Source organism: Lygodium microphyllum, chromosome 5 (genome assembly GCF_053477565.2).
Source record: "Lygodium microphyllum isolate KBCC chromosome 5, Lygodium_microphyllum_v1.1.10, whole genome shotgun sequence".
NCBI classification, from domain to species: domain Eukaryota; kingdom Viridiplantae; phylum Streptophyta; class Polypodiopsida; order Schizaeales; family Lygodiaceae; genus Lygodium; species Lygodium microphyllum.
The window spans coordinates 156923963-156944141 of record NC_141139.1 but is presented as its reverse complement, the minus strand read 5'-3'; positions in this window follow the sequence as shown (position 1 = coordinate 156944141).

Sequence of the window (20179 nt, the reverse complement as noted above, 5' to 3'; positions counted from 1 at the left end):
TGTAATATCAAAGCTCTGACCCTGGTAGTATCTCGTCCTGCACGCCATGCTTGAGTAAAGGGCATGCTCGTGTACCCTAGTCGGGTGCATAGCCCGCGTGCGTCCTCCTCCGGAGAGGCCCCTTTGGGGAGCCTGGTAATACGCACGTTCAATCTACATGCGTTCCTGAGCCTTTCCTCCTCTAAGGTCTCCTGAACCTGGACTACCTCCTCCTTTTTATTTTCTTCCTGGACCTCCTTCTTAATGTTCTTCTTCACTACCTCAATCCACCCCTCCTTATTCCCTTCTAATTCTGAGAGAGAGAGAGAGAGAGAGAGAGAGAGAGAGAGAGAGAGAGAGAGAGAGAGAGAGATAGAGATGGTGAGAGAGAGGGAGAAGAGAGAGAGAGAAAGAGGGTGATACAAAGGGTGAGAGAGTGAAAGAAATAATAATCCAAGGGGTTCCCTTCTCTTCCCCTCCGTAGAGAGTGTCCACATGCATCCTTCTCTCCTATTGGCCGTGGACCCATATCCCATTTTCGCATGATTATCCTTTGACCACAAGCTCATTTCTCTAATCGACGAGGAAGTCTTGTGCGCGAAATGTGTCTAAAAGAGAAGAGATCGGGGATGGCACCCAAGTGGAAATTGTCACACCCAGATGGTAATCCCTCTACGAGCAATGAAGACTCAGGCAAGGGCATCACTGCCAATCCAACTATGATACCGGCCATAAGTAATGTATTTACAAATTAATAGATTCTCCACATGAAGTACATTAGATGCCACACAAGAATAGATTCACCTCATACATTCAAAAGATAAATTTGCAATGAGGGGGTATCAAGAGAACTTAATTGTATCTAGATGCTATGCGACAAACTTGCATATAGTATAATAGCATTTCAACTCTCCTTTTCGTGAAAATAATAGATGGGTATTTCCCCACACTAAAAGTATGTTGTAGCTTGCACGCTTGACGGATTGCATGATAAGTAATTTAGCCTAGGGGGAAATTCAATCTCAAATCTCTAACATATTTTCCCAAGCCCTCGCTAATGTCATGAATCTGTTAGTTCATTGGGATCTTGATAATGCGCTTAGTTAACACAAACAACGACCATAAGGATTAGAGTTAAGGTGCCTTGGGATCTGCCCGATAACCACTATCTTTATCAATCCTATTTGGGGTTGGGCTAGATGCAACAACAACCTTAGGGCAAGCGAAGAGCTCAAGGATTAGGAAACCGTAAGTCAAATGAAAGACCGGTGCTTTTGTACTTTGCTGGGAAGAAGAAGTTTGGGTTATCGATCAACATAAGTGACTACCAGGACTTATGTCTTGTACAATGTTTGAGCCCTTCACATATGCCTTAGTCAAAAGAAGGGTGTGTTAAGTAAATTTTACATGGAACCGCTCCTAATTCCAAGGTGGAGAGAAAATATGTGATGGAAAGGTTATCACGACTATTCCTGCAATGTTGGAAAAGGATATCATTGTTTTGTTGATTGATCAAATAATGTCTTAAATATTTTTTGCGTTAAACTGATTGTTGGGATGTGATTTGGATGATTATTCCAAGTGCTTGTGTTTGATGATAAATGCATGGTAGAGGTTTGTGTTGACAAGTTGCCATAGGATAAGGAAATGTTTTCTTGGAAGATGATATAGGCTGATTGCCTTGATTGTGCTTGATTCTTAATTGGTTTAATTAAGGCAGGATATTTTATGCAGGTGGATCATCTCCAAGGTCATGCCACATTTCAACCCAAGAGGGCATTGCTCGATTCACGGGCCGAAGGGCAATGGTGAAAAGGCCATCCACGGAAATTGTGTCTCACTCTTTGATCACTTGGGGTCAATGGAGCTCTGGACACCCCTTGTTGAGTCTAGGACGGAGTTGAAGACTGCCGTGAGCCCAATTTCTAGGGCGTTGGAAGATCCTATTCTAGATAATGGATGGAGTTTCTGGTGGCTTGTGATTTGGACCAGTTACTTCTATAGGGCAGAAGGGGTACTTATGTTGGAGAGAAGGGGATATATGATTCTTCTGTATGGGTAGGAGACAAATATTAACTTGAGTTGAGTTAAGGAACTTGTTTGTTAAAGGATTGCTTACTCTGTATTCGTGTTTGTGCTGTAAATTACGTGAACGAACCTTGTTCCCTAGAAGGCCTAATTAAGGAAGCATTTTTTAAATGTCACACATAAATGTGATAGGGCCTAATTAGAATACTAAAACTATCAAGGGAAGGGGTTGAGTGGAACCCCCAAAGGGTCTGTCCTATGGCAGGGTGGTCTAAGAGAACTAGGAGGCTTCTGACAAGGTGACCTTTAGGCATTGCTATCTCCATTCATGCCATTTTAGGGGACTAGAATGGGACTATGCCCCCTACGGGCAGAGAGGTTGAGCGGCACATCCATCTCATTTCCCATTCTCTTTGAAACAAGTGTGGATTTACTTTGGCTTGGGTATCTCTACATAAAGTAGGATGTCCAGGACCCGATGCTAGAATGCTGTCAGGAGACCTTGACCATTAGGAACCAAGATTTCAAGTTGAACCTAGTGGGTTTAGTCATGAACGTTCCATTGCAAGGAAGAGTCAGAAAACCCTAGGCGACAAACCCCGAAACATTCCATGGCAGTGCCTGCAACAATGCTTAGATACATTTCTCGATGGACGGCTAAAATGTGCTTGGACAGTCGATAGGTGGGCACGTTATAGTTGGTATCAGAGCAAAACTTCGTAATGCTACATGATTGATTAATGTATGGTTCATAGACATATCCTAAATGGAATAAAACTTACTCTTGTAATTACAATTTACATGAGTAATATGAGTTGCATCTATTTGGGGCCTAGAACTTGCAAATGATTACAAATACTCTAGCAAGGAATGATAGTTATAATAGTGGAAAACCAGAGTTGTAGCAAGAAGAATGTGCACAAGAGGGAGATGAGAGCTCAAAGTACAAGAACAAAATCTTTCTTACTAAGTTGCTCAAAGTACAACTTGCGTACACTCTATCTCACACTTTGATAGTGACCCATAGGCTATTTATATAGCCTCTGCCAAGCTAGGGTTAGGGTTTCCCCTGCCCCTTAAGGCCATTCACATCCATTTTCTCTCATATACCCTTGCTTAGGGTGAATTCCCATGTATATATTGTAACATCCAGGGTGGCATTGCATCACAAGACATGTTAAAGTTTCCCCCCTCAATCAAATGGGTTGCCTTTATAAATTAGGCTACAAGGATATTTATAGATAGAGGATGTTACAAGACTCAAAAGAGTCGGTCATCTGTGGATTGGGAGAGGCAAAGTTGGCCTCCAATTCCTTAGATATTGGTGGAACACTCGGACACTTACCAATGATATGCTTGGTCTTTTTGCATTTGTTGCACTTCATTTTGTCAGGGTATTTCTTCCAACAATTGCTTACAATATGCCCTTTTTTGTGATAGAAGGAGCACTTAGTAGAAGCATTATGGACTAACACTTGCTCACAGGAAGTGACTGCTGATGTTCCTTCAGTATGGTTTCTCTTCTCTTCATCCAGGCAAGACTGGATGGTACTTGCCAAAGTTGGGTTTGGGATATTAGTTAGGTTAGTCACAAGGGTTGGAAAAACCTTCTTCACAGACTTTAGTAGGATAGCAATGGCATCTTCATCATGGATGGGTGCTTGAAGGGAGGCAAGGTGTGCCATAACCCCCTTCATATGTGAAATAAAATTGCTCAGGTCTTCTCCCTATTTGTATTCCAAGCTGAAAAAACTCAAGCTTGAGAAATATCTTGGTGTTCTTCCCTATAGCACTGTAGAGCCTTTCAAGCTCATCCCACTTTTCCTTAACAGTGGATAGTTGGTCAATATGATGGATTAAAGATTCATCTAAATAAAGCATGATGATGGTTTGAGCCCGTTCATCATCTTCTACATCAAGGGGATTGGATGGGTCAATTACTTTGGTCCCTTTTATGAAGGGTCAATAGCCTCTTTCCATCATTTTGTATTTTACCAAGACTTGCTAAGGATGGAAGTCTTTTCCATTGAACTTGTGAATTTGAGGCCTTACATCTACATAGGCCATGGCCATTATAGGAAGGTCTTACCAATTGTAGAACCAAATAGCAGAATTGATAGCCAAGTTTTAAAGTTGTAGAGTTGCAAACAGTTGGAAATCACACATATGCAATATCTCAATATAGGATTTAGAGGTCCTGTTCTTCGAACAACCCTTGATTTAGGCTTTACTATTTTTCTAGGTTTCAACAAGGTGAAGGGCTTTGGCTCGACTTCAAGCTCTTCCTAATAATGTGGTCTATTAGAGAAGTTATTGGTGGAGCATGGCTTATCGATCACTTCTATACTCTTGGATGAATCAAAGGAGAGTACAATAACACTCATATCTCTGATGTACCATCAGACTAATATTGGGATATGGTCTATGTGTTTATAGCTGTACACATAGCCTTACAAATAAGTAGGAAGGGATAAATGTTATAAATCACTTTGATGGATTTAATTTTCTGATAAAAAAACTAGATTGAGTCAATATCCAGCTAGCAACATGATTGTAAAATGCAGCATTAGTGCTTATAAGCACTCATCTCAAGGTTTATGCCACTTGAGATGTAAGATGTGGATTTTTTGATGAATTAAAGAGATCCACCAAGGGTAAGAACTTTGAAATGAAGCTTTCAAACCTTAAACTAACTTTGGAGAAGACCAATCAGTGATTAGAATCATTGTTAGTGCTCAAACATTGATGGGACCTAAAATGGGCCGGCACTAGCTATGGCACTAGCCGGACCTCATGCTCATGACACACAAACACCCTCACGGCCTCGCGGACCAGGAGCGTCAATCTAATGCTAAAGGACAAGCTGCCCTAAAGCTTAATTCATGCGTTCATAGTTTATAGTCCAACATTTCCCTTAAACTCCTCAAAGGGAGATCCCAAAGTACTTGGGCATAACGGCTCGTCACACACATATAGGAGGCACTCCACCGACTAATAGTCGGAGCCCCACTGCAGCTCTCCTACATCGTAGGGATTGACCCTTTGATGCGCTGCTAAATATATAATACAAATGAGCACAAAATCCTCTCAAGGTACCAATATTTTACGTTCCAGGATGTACCATTCCTCACTACACTTTCCCCTTAGGACCCAACAACTAACCTACATCTTAGGACATCCTCTCACGCTCATCGTTGGTCACAACCTAAGGAAGACAGGTGCCATGCATCCAGGAGGTTTTTCTGATACCTTTTAATTATTATGCTTAATGTAAATCATGTATGGCTATGTGCTCAGACAAAAGAAAAATCAGCATCGTGCATAGTGCATAAAACATTCTTTCCATGAATTTTACTAATGCGTGTTGCGTTGAAAGGAGGCACCGAGCCATATGCTCATGCTAGCATCCTCTTTATTCAAACCATTTCCTATTTTCAAAGTGTAATGCATAAATCAAATCTTTCCTTATCTTTCAATGTTTCAGCCCCTTTTCATCAAACTCTTAGCATTTTGCATCATTGATCGGTTAGATAGGGTTTCTATGCATTTTTTCCCTTTTAAAAGAACGATAAATACGTACAAAACATAGAAATGGGGACAAACCGAGGCCAACCTTATGCTTTGACATCGTTATACATTGCACAAACATAGATATAATTTTCCCTAATTTTCCTCAGTCCATTTTTCATTTTTTTCTAATTTTAAACCAATTTTCTCCATTTTTAGGTATTTTTTCCTATTTTTCTTTAACAAATAATGATTGAAAATGAAAATTGATTGTGGGATGTGGCCCTTAGGTTCATTGACAGCAAAAACTTAGATTTAGTTAGTGTGACATATCATATTTCTCATTTATATAGTAAAAAACCCAATTTTACCCTTAAAACGCGTGTTTTTCATGCATTTTAACACTAATTCTGGCCATGTAGCCTTATATTTTCTGATTTTCAGGTTGCAAACAATTGAAAATCATGGAAAAAAATATTATAATGAACTTTTATCACATATGAACAAGGTTTCATAAAGCAAATAGCATAAAAAGATCATTTTTTTCATAAAAATAGCATTACCGCTTATTTTCAGGTCTCGGTTTCTTGGTTTTGATTACGATACTGATTTCTAGCATGAATTTAATGCTCAGCATCTTCAGGAACAGCACTCTTCATGTCTTCATCCATCAGGAAGCAATCCGGTCTCATCCAGACAAGCTTTCTTCCACCATTCTTCATTGTCTTCTTCCACACAAGAACATCCCCTTAAGGGAGAGAGAGAGGGAGGATGTCAAGATTGTGGGAGAGAAGGAAGGAGTCTCGCTTGAAGCTTTCTTGCTTGCACAATGGGGGAAGACACACAAGGGTGGAGGCTGAAAACAGTTTTCCTCTTCTTAGTTGTGTAAGCCAAAAGAACTCTAGTACAAAGAAATAGAAGAACCCTATATATGGGTCTCAAACCAAACTCAACTAACTAAGGTGGCATACTAACTGAGCCACGAACTAGAGTAGATAAGGATAGCTATCATGTAGCTATTATTCATGGGCAGTGTACCAACCGCGTCTGCAACTGACAAGTCGGTGACATAAGTACACAACGGTCACCCTGGCGTATCACGAGTGGAGCTCGATATCTCAACAGAGGAGAGAGAAAGACTAAAATCAGAATTCTTCATCCAGGCCACCATTGGATGAGTGAAGGACGGCGATATGCTCGGCCTACAGGGGGGAATCAAGGCCCAAGATTTGTTCCATGGGTTGTATGCAACCCCCCAATCATGAGAGAGAGGAGAGAGGGCGCAAAATTTGGTGTGAAGATTATGGCACCTCCATCTCCTCCTTTATCTTCTCTCTTCACATTTTTTCATCTTGTATGCTTAAAATTTTGAAGGGGGGGTCCAAACTCAAAAGACATGCCCAATTTTGGCCTCCCAAGTGTCTACCTTTTCATATCTTGCCCATTTTGTGGCCATTTCCCCGTCTTGGCTTTGATTCGAGCTCTGAAAAATCCTGGGTGTCCGGCTTCACATCCCGCATTGGATGGAAACTCCTGACAACCCGCACGATGGTCTGAAAAATTATCAAAAATCAACATGTGCCGCTCGGGCACCTTTTAAGAGTCGTATTTCACTTGGTGCTTAAAATCGTCCTAGCTTGAGCCGCCGCCTTCGACGTTGAATATTTTTCCCTTGATATTCGTAATTTTTGGCTATTTTAAAGTACTTATCGGCATCAAAACTCCGCTCTCATTGGCGACCACGGGATAGGGCGACTCAGCTCGTTGAATCCCACAATAGATCTGCACAAAACACCCAAAAGAAGCATCAAGCTGATACAAAATAAATACATACTAAAACACAATACAATACTCACTCTACCCCCGGATAGAACCAAGGCATGAAATCCACAAGGAGTAGGCCTAGCATAATCTAATGGAAGGTCCAAAGCTAGTCACTAATCGACTGCTCCAACACAGCTAAACTAAAAAGAACTATCAAAGAGGTCGCCCTAAGTGGTGGGCTGAACTACCTACCTAACTAAGGACAACACAACCAGGAACTCCTACTAGGCGAGGACTCCTATAGCCTGATCAAGAAGTATTTTCTTTTAGCACATTTCTTCTTTTAGAGTTTTATGTTCCATACTCGCGCATGTAAAAAGGAGGGCGCTGAGCGTAGTGACCCAAGGAGAACAGAGCATCGGCCTTAGGTCCTGTCTCGGTACCCAAGAACCTACCAAGCCCTCGCAAGGCGACACTTAATCCTTTTTTGACGCTCACTTTTATTTTTGCTCCAACCTTCCTTAATTTCTTCTTTTCCAGCAAGAAGCCACCCCTAGGAAGACAAGGCATCGGCCCCGGGTCTTGTCTCGGCCCCCCAAGAACCTACCAGGCCTTCACTAGGCGATGATCAATTGCTTATAAATTTCATTTCATTTCTATTTTTATTTTTATAGGGGTTAGAACCCTTTTTACACACCTTTGTATATATTTATTGTCTTTTAAGATATTTAGGGTTTCCTTCCCTCTAGAATCATTATTTTTATTCTACCAGGCTTCTCTAACTGCCTCACAACTAACAAGAACTCCTAGAATGGCTGCCTAGCAGGCTAGCAGAACAGGGTCACTAGGACCACCTTCTAAAACAGGTCTTTCAATGCCTAACAATGTCTTTATAGGAGGCAACGACTACTCAGACCTCCCTCCAACATACATAACCTAAACCGGGGACTTCATGCCTTGGACGCCGGTCCCCAACAAGGAAAAAAAATCCCCTACAAGTACACAAACACAAATAGCATAAAAACACGGTACTCGTAGAGAAGAGATATCACCTGGATAGGGCCACGAGAAGCTTCCACGCAACAAAGGCTCCTTCCAAGCTCTTCTTCGAACCTGTCTAGTACAAACTAAAACAAGAAACCATTAACCGCACCTGTACTAAACAGACAATTGGCCCTCGTGGCCTAACGAAATAAAGCATTTCACAAAAAAAACTAATCGGCCCGCTTGGCCTAACGAAATCTAGACGTAATATCCAAAGCAGCTAGCCTTCCTAGCTTAAAACTAGATAGGTCATTTTAGTCCATGTAATGTTGATGTCCTTGGCATATACATCACACCCTAACAGAGTACCTAGGGTGCCAAGGATAGCACATCATAGGTCGACTAGCCCCATGCTACTCATGCAAGTTAGCTAAAAGCTTGATCTTGTTTTTTTTTTCTTAGGTTTTTGTTTTTGTTTTTTTTGTAGAGCTACAAGTCCAAGCCTTTCCACAAATAACTCATCAATAAGGCCGATCCATTCTTGGACACTATGAGTTGAATGAATGGCCTCAGTGAGCTCGCATGTCTCACATTTATTGTCATCCGAATAAATTGGTCGGTCAAGTGGTTGAGTGGCTCCTTTGGGAGAAAGAATCATAGCCTTGTACTCATTCAAACCTCCCCTATTTGGGTTTTCACATAAATCAGTGCTGCGACCCAAACTAGATAGAGCTTCAAGTCTAGGCACATCACATGGGTGTATCCCAAGGCAGTGTATATTGTCAGATGTATATCCAATCTTATCCTCTTGGGGGTTCTACAAAATATATCCGGATGGGATTCTTAGCCTTCCATCCGACACTCCTGCCACACTTTTGGAGATTTTGGGTCTCCAAACCCATTGCACATTTCCCTTAATATTCTTGCATTCCCTCAATTTGTTGCACTGGTCTAACGAACTCAATGCAAACTTATCGCTATGGCCAAATGGCCTCACATCCTTATGACCTTTGTGAAGCACAGGTGGACTTTTAGCATTTTGCATCCTCTTTACAAAAGATGTCTTTACTTGTTTACGTCCACTCTGTGACTTGTTACTCATAGGGACCATGCTTTCACTAAACGGAACAACATCCACTCGGAAGCATGATTCACTTGGAGATGATAAAGGTCTCTCAAAAGCTTTACTAGCAACAAAATTAGAACCACACATAAAATGCTTATCAGCACTCATAGGCCCAATGGTTCGATCCATATTGCCATCACAACTACCTTTCGTGGAAGTGTTGCAAGCCCTAATGGGACTTGCATGGCTTGGAATCTTTTCACTGATAGGCATCTCATTACTATGCATAGGATGGCCATTTTCTGCTTTGAGATTTTGGCCACCAAGGTTCCCCTCATAGGCTACCTTGGTATCAACAAGTGAGCTGTCTTCTTGCAGAAATGGTTGGAAGCCAGGATGCACTTGTACTGAGCGGGGAAAACTCCAAAAGTTTTCCCAACATCTCTAAATATGACCCTCATAATCAATGGCATGCATTTTTGCTTCCCTTAACAACTTAGGATTCCGCAGTTCCACTTGGATTTGCGTATTAATCTCTAAACCATTCAGAAAGAGCTCACATAGCACATCATCTGGTATGCACTGGCTCTTCTTGGCCAAAGCCTAAGAGTACTATCAAAGGCTCTAGCATACTCTTTAACAGAAAGATAAGACTCCTGTCTAAAGTGCATAAGCCACCCTAAGACCTGAATCATAGGGAGCTTCTTTTCATACTCATCTAGAAATCTATCACAAGACTCCTCAAATGATTTGATTGACCCTCTTGGGAGGCTCCAGTACCATTTCCTTGCCTCTCCCTTTAGGGTACTTGGGAATAAGAGCGTCTGGTGTATATCGTTAAACCCACTTGCCAAGCAAGTTAGGTCATATTCTCTTAAATGAATCATCGGATCATCATTTGGCAACCCATAAAACACTGGGAGATCCCTATAAAGAGGAGGACAATTAGTCCTCTCCTTTGGGATCAATACTGGGTCATTAAAATCTTCGTATTCCTCTTTACCTAATACCAGTGTGTTAGGGTCTTTAATCTTTTCCATTTCCACCTTTACTGGTGTGGAAGAGTCACTAATTCCATGAACTTCCCTTTCCGCCAACTCACAAAATGGTTTAGGGGGTCCAACACTATGCAATAGGGAATCTATCCCATCATCTGCTAGTGGTGTTCTAGTAAGCCTATTCTCATCTGCCACCACTTTGCTAGAACTTAAGATAGGTCCTAATGAAGTCTTCATTACTAACAATGGTTTTTCACACACATGGACATCATCCAATGCTTTATGGATCTTGGCAATCACACTACGGTACCCAACTGTGTCGGGCACTAGCATCGGATGTATCTTTAGATCATAATCATCATGTCCTCCTATGTGCATATTAACCATCGTTGTCACAGTCTTTTCTATGATATTATCATCATGAATGATCATAGATGACTATGTCATCTTAGCACTACTTTCACTTTCCCTTTTCTCTAATCTCCATGGGCTGTTAATCTTGGAAGTAGCTCAATGGGTATTTTCCCATAGTGACCCAAACTCAAGCATGGTATCACTTTTAGGGCAAAGGGTAAATTAGTCAATCACCCGATGTGTCAAAGATCCCACTAGACTTTTCAAGATAGACAAATTATCCTTTGGGTGTTGGGGATTTCTTGGATTGACCGTCATACTGATGACCAAAGTTTTTATCAGACTAACTTGATATCCACCGCTTCAAGGCAGCTATCAACCAATAGAATAAAGCTAATAGGTCCCTTATGAGACCAAGATTCGGAGACCGCCACTTATCGACAGCTCCCGGCAGATGTACCATTGATGGGACCTAAAATGGGCCGGCACTCGCTATGGCACTAGCCGGACCTCATGCTCATGACACACAAACACCCTCATAGCCTCGCGGACCAGGAGCGTCAATCTAATGCTAAAGGACAAGCTGACCTAAAGCTTAATTCATGCGTTTATAGTTTATAGTCCAACATTTCCCTTAAACTCCTCAAAGGGAGATCCCAAAGTACTTGGGCAAAACACCTCGTCACACACATATAGGAGGCACTCCACCGACTAATAGTTGGAGCCCCACTGCAGCTCTCCTACATCGTAGGGATTGACCCTTTGATGGGCTGCTAAATATATAACACAAACGAGCACAAACTCCTCTCAAGGTACCAATATTTTACATTCCAGGATGTACCATTCCTCACTACACTTTCCCCTTAGGACCCAACGGCTAACCTACAGCTTAGGACATCCTCTCACGCTCATCGTTGGTCACAACCTAAGGAAGACAGGTGCCATGCATCCAGGAGGTTTTTCTCATACCTTTTAATTATTATGCTTTATGCAAATTGTGTATGGCTATGTGCTCAGACAAAAGAAAAATCAGCATCGTGCATAGTGCATAAAACATTCTTTCCATGAATTTTACTAACGCGTGTTGCGTTGAAAGGAGGCACCGAGCCATATGCTCATGCTACCATCCTCTTTATTCAAACTGTTTCCTATTTGCCAAGTGTAATGCATAAATCAAATCTTTCCTTATCTTTCAATGTTTCAGTCCCTTTTCATCCAACTCTTAGCATTTTGCATCATTGATCGGTTAGATAGGGTTTCTATGGATTTTTTCCCTTTTAAAAGAATGATAAATACACACAAAACATAGAAATGGGGACAAACTAAGGCCAACCTCATGCTTTGCCATCGTTATACATTGCACAAAAATAGATATAATTTTCCCTAATTTTCCTCAGTCCATTTTTCATTTTTTTCTAATTTTAAACCCATTTTCACAATTTTTAGGTATTTTTCCCTATTTTTCTTTAACAAATAATAATTGAAAATGAAAATTGATTGTGGGTTGTGGCCCTTAGGTTCATTGACAGCAAAAAATCAAATTTAGTTGGTGTGACATATCATATTTCTCATTCATATAGCAAAAAACCTAAGAGTTTACAAGGAAACCTTGCTATGGAGTACGCTTGTGGAGATCTCTCTCATACACGGTTTGATTAACAAGATGTCTTCATGAGCTTGGAGTGCTCAAGTGAGTGTAAAAGACATTTGCTTTGAGGGTTATGTAGTCAAATTTGTGTTCAGGATGCATTTCAACCTCCATTTGGCAGTTAGAGGTTGTTCGTGTATGAATTTGGTAAGGTTCAAAAACTTTGCAAACCTCATCATTTCATAGACATATTGTAGGTATTGGGTTTGGTAGATAGTATTTGCATACTATTGGATTACTATTGATCTAAATTGCTAAGTTAATAATAATAGAATATTTTTGGATTTTATTGCACAAATCTAAGGGTTTAATGAGATTGTGAGTGACAAGATTGACAAGCATAACTTCCATGCTTGGAAGTTTAGATTGTTGACCAATTTCATGTGAAAGTATTTGGATGCATTGCATATCTACATGTTCCTAATGAGCTAAAAAATAAGTTAGATTCAAAAGCTAAAAAGCGTATATTTGTTGGATATTCCCTTTAAAAAAGGGTTATAACTGTTATAATCTAGTTATGCACAAGTATAGGTGAGCAAAGATATTGTGTTTGATGAGATGAGTAGTTGGTATACTGTTGAAAAATAGATTGTTTCATATGATGTAAAAGAAAAGATAGTTGCAGAAAATGTGGGTCCATAGTTAGTGTCAGACCAAAAATGGACTTGACATGGGCTCTAGAACTATAGCTAGCGGGCCTCCTAAACTCCAAAAAAAACCCCATGGCCTCATGACCAGGAGCATATAGACACAACAAATCGATTTAACCAAATAATGCATTTGTAGATATACTATTTCTAAATCGTTGTCCAACAGATTGCCCTTCCCAACTCCAAGCAATTGGAGTATCAAAACTTCGTGGTGTTTAACACCTCGTATCACATACATAGTGACCAAATTAGGCCCCAAAGGAAAACGAGAATCTAAACCTACAGTTAAGGAGCCTCGCACTCAATGTACGTCAAATATTCACAAACAAGTGCCATGCATCCATGAGATGATTCTTATGATACCATGTAGTAAATGTAGATGCAAAGTGAATGCCTTTAAGTGCACAAAGAAAAAACCTTATAAATCAAATAGAGCAGATTGTGCACAAACAATTCTTTTCACTATTTTACCCTAACGTAGTGCGTCGTTGCTAAGGCAACATCATCGAAGTAATTCGTGCTACTACCCCTCTCTTAAAACTTAAAAAATTGAATCCTATATGTCTAGATATGCGTCAAATCAACATTCCAGATGATATTTATCTTTCCACATCCTTTCCCCCTATGGTTTATGGATTTGCATTCATTGGTAGGTGCAAAGAGTAATTTTCTGTGTTTTTCATATGTAAAAAGCAACAAATATGAACTTTAACATAAATAATGGGGATAAACTAAAGCTAAACCTCATGCCCTAGCCCCACTATACATTTACAGGTACATTCATATTTTTCTATAAATTTTCATGCTTAAAATCTAATTTTTCTCAATTTTATAAATTCTATCTGAATAAATTATTGTATTTTCCTGATTTTTCTAAGTCAACATTTAATTCACACTCTAATCCATCTTGACATTTAATTTTATCCCACATGAACAAGATTTGATTGCCCAAAATAGCGAAAAACACTATTTTTCCTTTAATAAAGACACACTTTTTAGGCTTTTAGAAATTAATAACTCATGTTTAGGAATATATGTTTTGGATTTTATGACATACAACCCTAAAACATATCACAACCAAGCATCAAACAAAATTTTATTGCACATGAATGAGATTTGCATCAAGAATTGTCAAAAAAGATTCGAATTTCCATTAAAAAGAGGCTTATTGCCTTTTCTTGGGTTTCGGGTTTCAAGATTTGCATTTTTGGGAAGCCACTAGATTTTCCATTGACCCTCAAACTGCATTGGACATCACTCCTTAATGTTGACATGATTTCGTCACAATCGGGTTCAAGGGGGACAACCAATTCTTTATTCCAATCTCTTCCAAGAATCATCAGAGTGAACACTCCTTTAAAAGGAGAGAGAGGGAGGAGAGAGAAATATTCATTTCTATTCTCTCTCTACATTTCACCATTTCCTAATTAGAGATGGGTGAAATAGAGTGAAGAAATCAATAAATAGGGAGGCATCTTTGAATTACATCAGCCTTTTTCAACCTCCATAGTCCATCTCACTCCCAATTGTCATCACATCGTGCAGGTGCATGACATTAACATTTTCTTTTTCTTTTTTACAAAAAATGCCCCCCTCCTCCCCCTTCACATGAAATTTTCCCACTTGGGGAGGGCCCAAATGCTACACCCCCTCAATATTAAAGTTCTTTTTTACAAACAAGAAAAGAAAAAGTGGTTGAGCCACTTGGCATGCCAAATGTTTCTCATGCTATTCACATATAGATGGTGAGTCTGATGGCTCAAATCAAAGTATGGATGAGGAGTTTAGTACTCTAGTTATTCATACATCTGGTATAAGAAAAACTAAGGCTAATGTAATTAGGTCATAGAGTACTCCACAAGTATGCAAGTCAACGAGAGTAAGGTATCCAATAATAGGTTGACACATGATGGTTATGTTGCTAACCATTATGATATGTGGTGAATGCTATAAAAATGATTGTTGAAGGGAGTGAGCCTTGAAGTGAAAGCACATAGTGGAAGTAAGAGAGAGAGAGAGAGAGAGAGAGAGAGAGAGAGAGAGAGAGAGAGAGAGAGAGAGAGAGAGAGAGAGAGAGAGAGAGAGAGAGAGAGAGAGAGAGAGAGAGAGAGAGAGAGAGAGAGAGAGAGAGAGAGAGAGAGAGAGAGAGAGAGAGAGAGAGAGAGAGAGAGAGAGAGAGATGTGGGAACTCCAATAGTCACAATGTGTGACTGGTCTTCCCTTTATTCAAATGTCGCTAAAAGAATAAAGAATGAAGTGAAAATGATGGGCACCCACTATTTGTAATGTATAGGTGTGTAGGTAAACTAATACACAGTGCGGGTACTAATACTGTAACTAATACACGGGCAGCTAGGTACATGCACCTTTACCCTTAACAATGTCCACTTAAAGGTGAATACATCTCCCTAGCGAGGAGAGAACAAGAAAAAGTGACAAAGTACAAATGTACATAAGTACAACATGATGAGGAAAGACATCATCTCATCCAATGTCCATCAACTTCCTAAGGAAGGAAAAGTGCTCTACTGAGAGACTTTTAATGAGCAGATCTATAAGATTTTGGTTAGTTGATCTTGACAAGCTCAATGGACTTATCCTCAACGATCTCTCAAATAAAGTGGTAACGCACTTCAATCTACTTTTCCTTTGCATGAAATACTGAATCCTTGGCCAAGTAAATAGCATTCATAGAATTTGAATGCAGTGTAGGGACCACATCAGTAATGCCAAGATCTGCCCCAAACAACCTAACCAGAGAGCCTTCTTGTAAGTCTTAGTGGCTACAACATAATCCATATTTGTAATAAATAGGGATGTGCATTTTTGTACCCTGGACATCAAAGAAACAACAACTCAAGCAAAGATGAAGACATAGCTAAAGATGGACTTCCTACTATCTGCATATATTACATAATCAAAGTCAGTGTACCCCACAATACCTATATCTTGGCCACCATAATAGATGCACATAGCTGTGTGCCCTTTAGGTACCTCATGATACCCTTGACGACATCCCAATGCTGTATGTGAGGTGTAACTGTTAGGGCTTGAATTCCACCATATATTTAATGCTATTTCATAACTTAGTCTTTATGTGCATGTAGTCATGTGAGATTAGCCAATGTAAAAATGACATGATATATCATATGATGTTTTTACCTGAAATACAGGCGTATGTCTTGATTTTGGGTAGTTGTATCTTTTGATATCAAATGAATGAAAGTGAAAATGCAGGATGATAGTGCCATGCTTTGTTGGTCTCGCTGATGGTCGATCTTTACTATTGTATTTTGTTTCCCTGTTTACTGAAGTTGTTGATTGTGAATTAAATGATCATGAATGCTTTCGATTATGACTGATGGAAAGTGTGGAGAAGTTGTGGCTGTATTAAATTCCTATGTTTTAGCAAATCTGTATGTTCTTGTATTTATTGTTATGGTTTTGAATGTCCAAAACACTTTGGCAATCCTATAGTTTCATTGAAATAATTCTCATGATTTAGGCATCAAGCCTAGAATCAATTTGATTAGGTTACAAGATCAGGCTATAGGAGTGCTGATGCATTGAGGGCATATTGGGTGCCTTCTATGGGCAAAATTTATGTCAAACAACTATCCTTATTTCTCCAATCCTATCCTTACCTAGGAGTAGATCCCAAGAATTCAAGGAAGCCTTGGCAAGGCAAGAATAGTAGGCTACATGCTTGAATGATAGAAGTGGATCAAAGGATTAGGTAGGTTGGATGAAGAGAAATTTACTGATGGAGGGCAAACCCTCTTGGAGTGCATACCTCTGCAGGTACTTCAAATCCCCTTCAACTCTTTCAGATACACCTACTTTGTCAGATGATGATGAAATTGTGTTACCCTCTAACTATTAGGATACTCCTCCTAGTCAAGCATTTGAAAGATTGCAACATATAGTGTTAGGGAGGACATTTCTTTTGCATAGTGCAATGATTCTAGCTAGAAAATCTGTTACATTTAATCCCTTACCACCTCATAGTAAGTTAAAAAGAAAAATATCATGAATCTGAATTAGTTCATTAATCCAAAAGTGCGAGAATCTAAATTTTCAGGCAAGAAGAAGGAGGATCTTGACTATCATGTTGCTTAGTTTGAAACTAGATGGACAGCTAGTGGATTTAATCAAGTGTATGGGGATCACGTTAAGTTGCAATAGTTTGTAGCCACTCTACAATGAAAAGCAATGGTTTGGTTTTCCCATTATGGAATGGCAGCAATTAATACATATGATGTTAAGGATTGCATTTTTGGGTAGGTTTGGAAGGATAAGACCCTTGGAGAAACATTGAGAAGATCAAGAATATAAAACAGAAGAGTATGCTAGTTGAAGATTATACCCAGAAGTTCAGGAACCTGCTAAATAAGTTGAAGGCTATTGATGCACCATCAATGGAGATGCAAATAACTTATTTTATTAAGGGTTTGAGGGGTAAGATCAGGAACCCCATTGCTAATGTAGAGTTAGGTCCAAATGGTACATTGGATACTGTGAACAGGGTTGCTATGAGGGTTTGAGAGAAGGTTGGGTACTTCATGATCAAGGAGTCATAAGGATGATGATTCTTCAAGGTTCATAATTGATACAGATGCAGATTCTGAATCAAAAAGTGATAATGATGATCAAGATAGTGATTATAGTTTAGAATTAGAGGATGATTCCACCAATTTGGATGACGAGTCTAGTAGAGGAAAGAATAGGAGGAAGAAAATGAAATTAGTTTCACACAAATCTAAGACGAAGTAATCAAAAGATAAGTTAAATAGGAGGGTACAGGAGAGCAAACTATATAAGAACATTAAAGAAAAGCTAAAGGATTTAGTTCTTTCTGTTGACACCAAGAGGAAAGAAAAGTAGTGTGAGATATGCCAAAGAAATGGCCATGATACCAGGACTTGTTGGTACAATCCTAATGTTAGGGTGGCACAACAGATGCCAATGATGTAGCCTAGGTCAAGACCTATGCAACCAGTTGTGGCTAATTAGGCTCTTACTGACACAATGCCTCAGAGGCCCTTTAGGGGATCTAGAGGAATACAAGTAAGATAGCCTTGGAAAAATGTTCATTCACAACAACAAACTACCCAAATGAGAGCATGCCATTATTGTGGAGGTCAAGGACAGGCCAAACTATGAACTTTGGGCAAGGCATAGGAGCGAGAGAGGAATGCTAGTAGGCAAGGACCCGCAATGACGAAAGACTTGTAGGAGCACCTCATCCAAAGCATCCACTTGCCTCAATTGTAGTAGTCCTTATAGAATTACCTAACCAAGATGTTCAAATGCAATCTCTTGGTGGTCTAGGTGCTAGTAGTTATGAATAAATTTAGCAAGAACAATGTTAAGAAAACAATGAGGAGGTGTCAGGTAATTTGAATATTGTAAGTATGCATGTTGAATGTGATTGTTCTAAATGTATTAAAGTTGAGGATTGTTGACAAACCTGTGGTATTAGTTATTACCAGAAGTGAATCAGGTCTGAAGCTTGATTGGCAGGAGTAAGAGAAGGCAAGGAAAGGGGCAACAAAGCAAGTTAGGAAGTTGCAAGAACTTGCTAAAAAACCAGAATTTGATCAACTTGATGATGTAGGGGATTCATGTATTCAAAAGTGTGAAATGTAGGAGCCTTTTCCTGAACAATAGGATTAGTTCTTTGATGATCAACAAGAACAATTCCTTGATAGTGGAGTTTGTGGAAAGTTACAGCAAGGAGATTCAGAAGAGGTATTTCAAGCTCTAGCAAAGTGCTCTTTGCAATTAACCCTGGATCAGATCTTGGATTTAATACCAAGATTTAAGGAAAAGTTACTCCTAAAGATCAAGCAAAAGCAACAAGAAGTTCTTGAATAATGTATAGCAACCCACAATCAAGTAGTTCTGAATTGTTAGGTAGTCATACCAACCCAACAAGAAGTTGTGGATTATCAAGTGCCTACCATTCAAGTTGAGTATGCATGAAGAAAGCATGATGATGCCTTGCTGGATGGGGGTTTAGGAGTTAATATACTTCTTGAACATACATATTTGGCAACCAAGTAGGAGATACTACTAGCCCCATTTCAAGTCATGATGGAAAATCAGAGGAGGTTACAGCCCTTGGGTGTTCTTAGGAATCAACAAATTAGAGGGGCTGGCCTGAAATTCAGGGTGAGTTTTATTGTGTTAAGAATGTCAGAAATTGGGGATTTTTATAGAACTATCTTGGGTAGACCATGGTTTAAATTGGCCAAATTGAAGCAAGACTGGGGGAATGATTATGTATGTATCCCCAAAAGACTCAAGGAGATCAAATTTTGTCAACAGTTAACATGTAATATTAAACCTCTAGACTTGTAGTAGCTTAGCGACTATTAACCTTGCAAATGAAGTGGAAGATGATAAGGAGGAACTATTTATTTAGGAAAATCCTTCTGTGGTTCTAGTCTTTGAAATATATGTTGACAATATTATTCAAGAGTACCAAGATCATCCTATGAGTGCAAGAAATGAAGTTTTGGAACACTAAGCTATTCAAACTGTAGTCCAAAACCAGCTCCAGGATAGAATCCTAAAAGCCTTCTTGAAGGTCAACAACAGGCTAAATTTCAGGATAGGTTAGGGAATATGGTTCAGGACTGGAATTGGTCATCCTAAAGTTTCTCACTAAAAAGAAACACATGAAAATCAACAAACTGGTATGGATAATTCTATGGATAGTTCTAATGTATTGGATGAAAAAGGATAGAAAGCCATCACTCAGGCTGACGGAGTTGAGATATGAGCACATAATAATAAGATCTGCAAGGGTAGTTGAAGATGAGGTACAGGAGGTCAATTTGAATATGGATGGGGAGGCCAAATCCATTAAGGTTAGTCTTTTTGTGAAAGAAAACTTCAAGAAAGATCTTATTAAGCTGTGCAAAGAGTTTCAGGATGTTTTTGCTTGGGATTATATAGACATGAAAGGATTTGATCCGATTGTGTGTTAGCACATGAAAATTTGAAGAAAAATGCTAAGCCAATCGCTAAAAAAAGGTATAGAATGAGCCCTAACTATGCCAAATAGGTCAAGGAAGAAATTAACAAGATTTTGAGGGTTGGGTTCATCAAACAAGTTAATGAAGTTACTTGGTTATCCCCTATAGTGGTGGTGCCCAAGAAGAATGGGAAGATCAGAGTCTGTGTGGATTACATG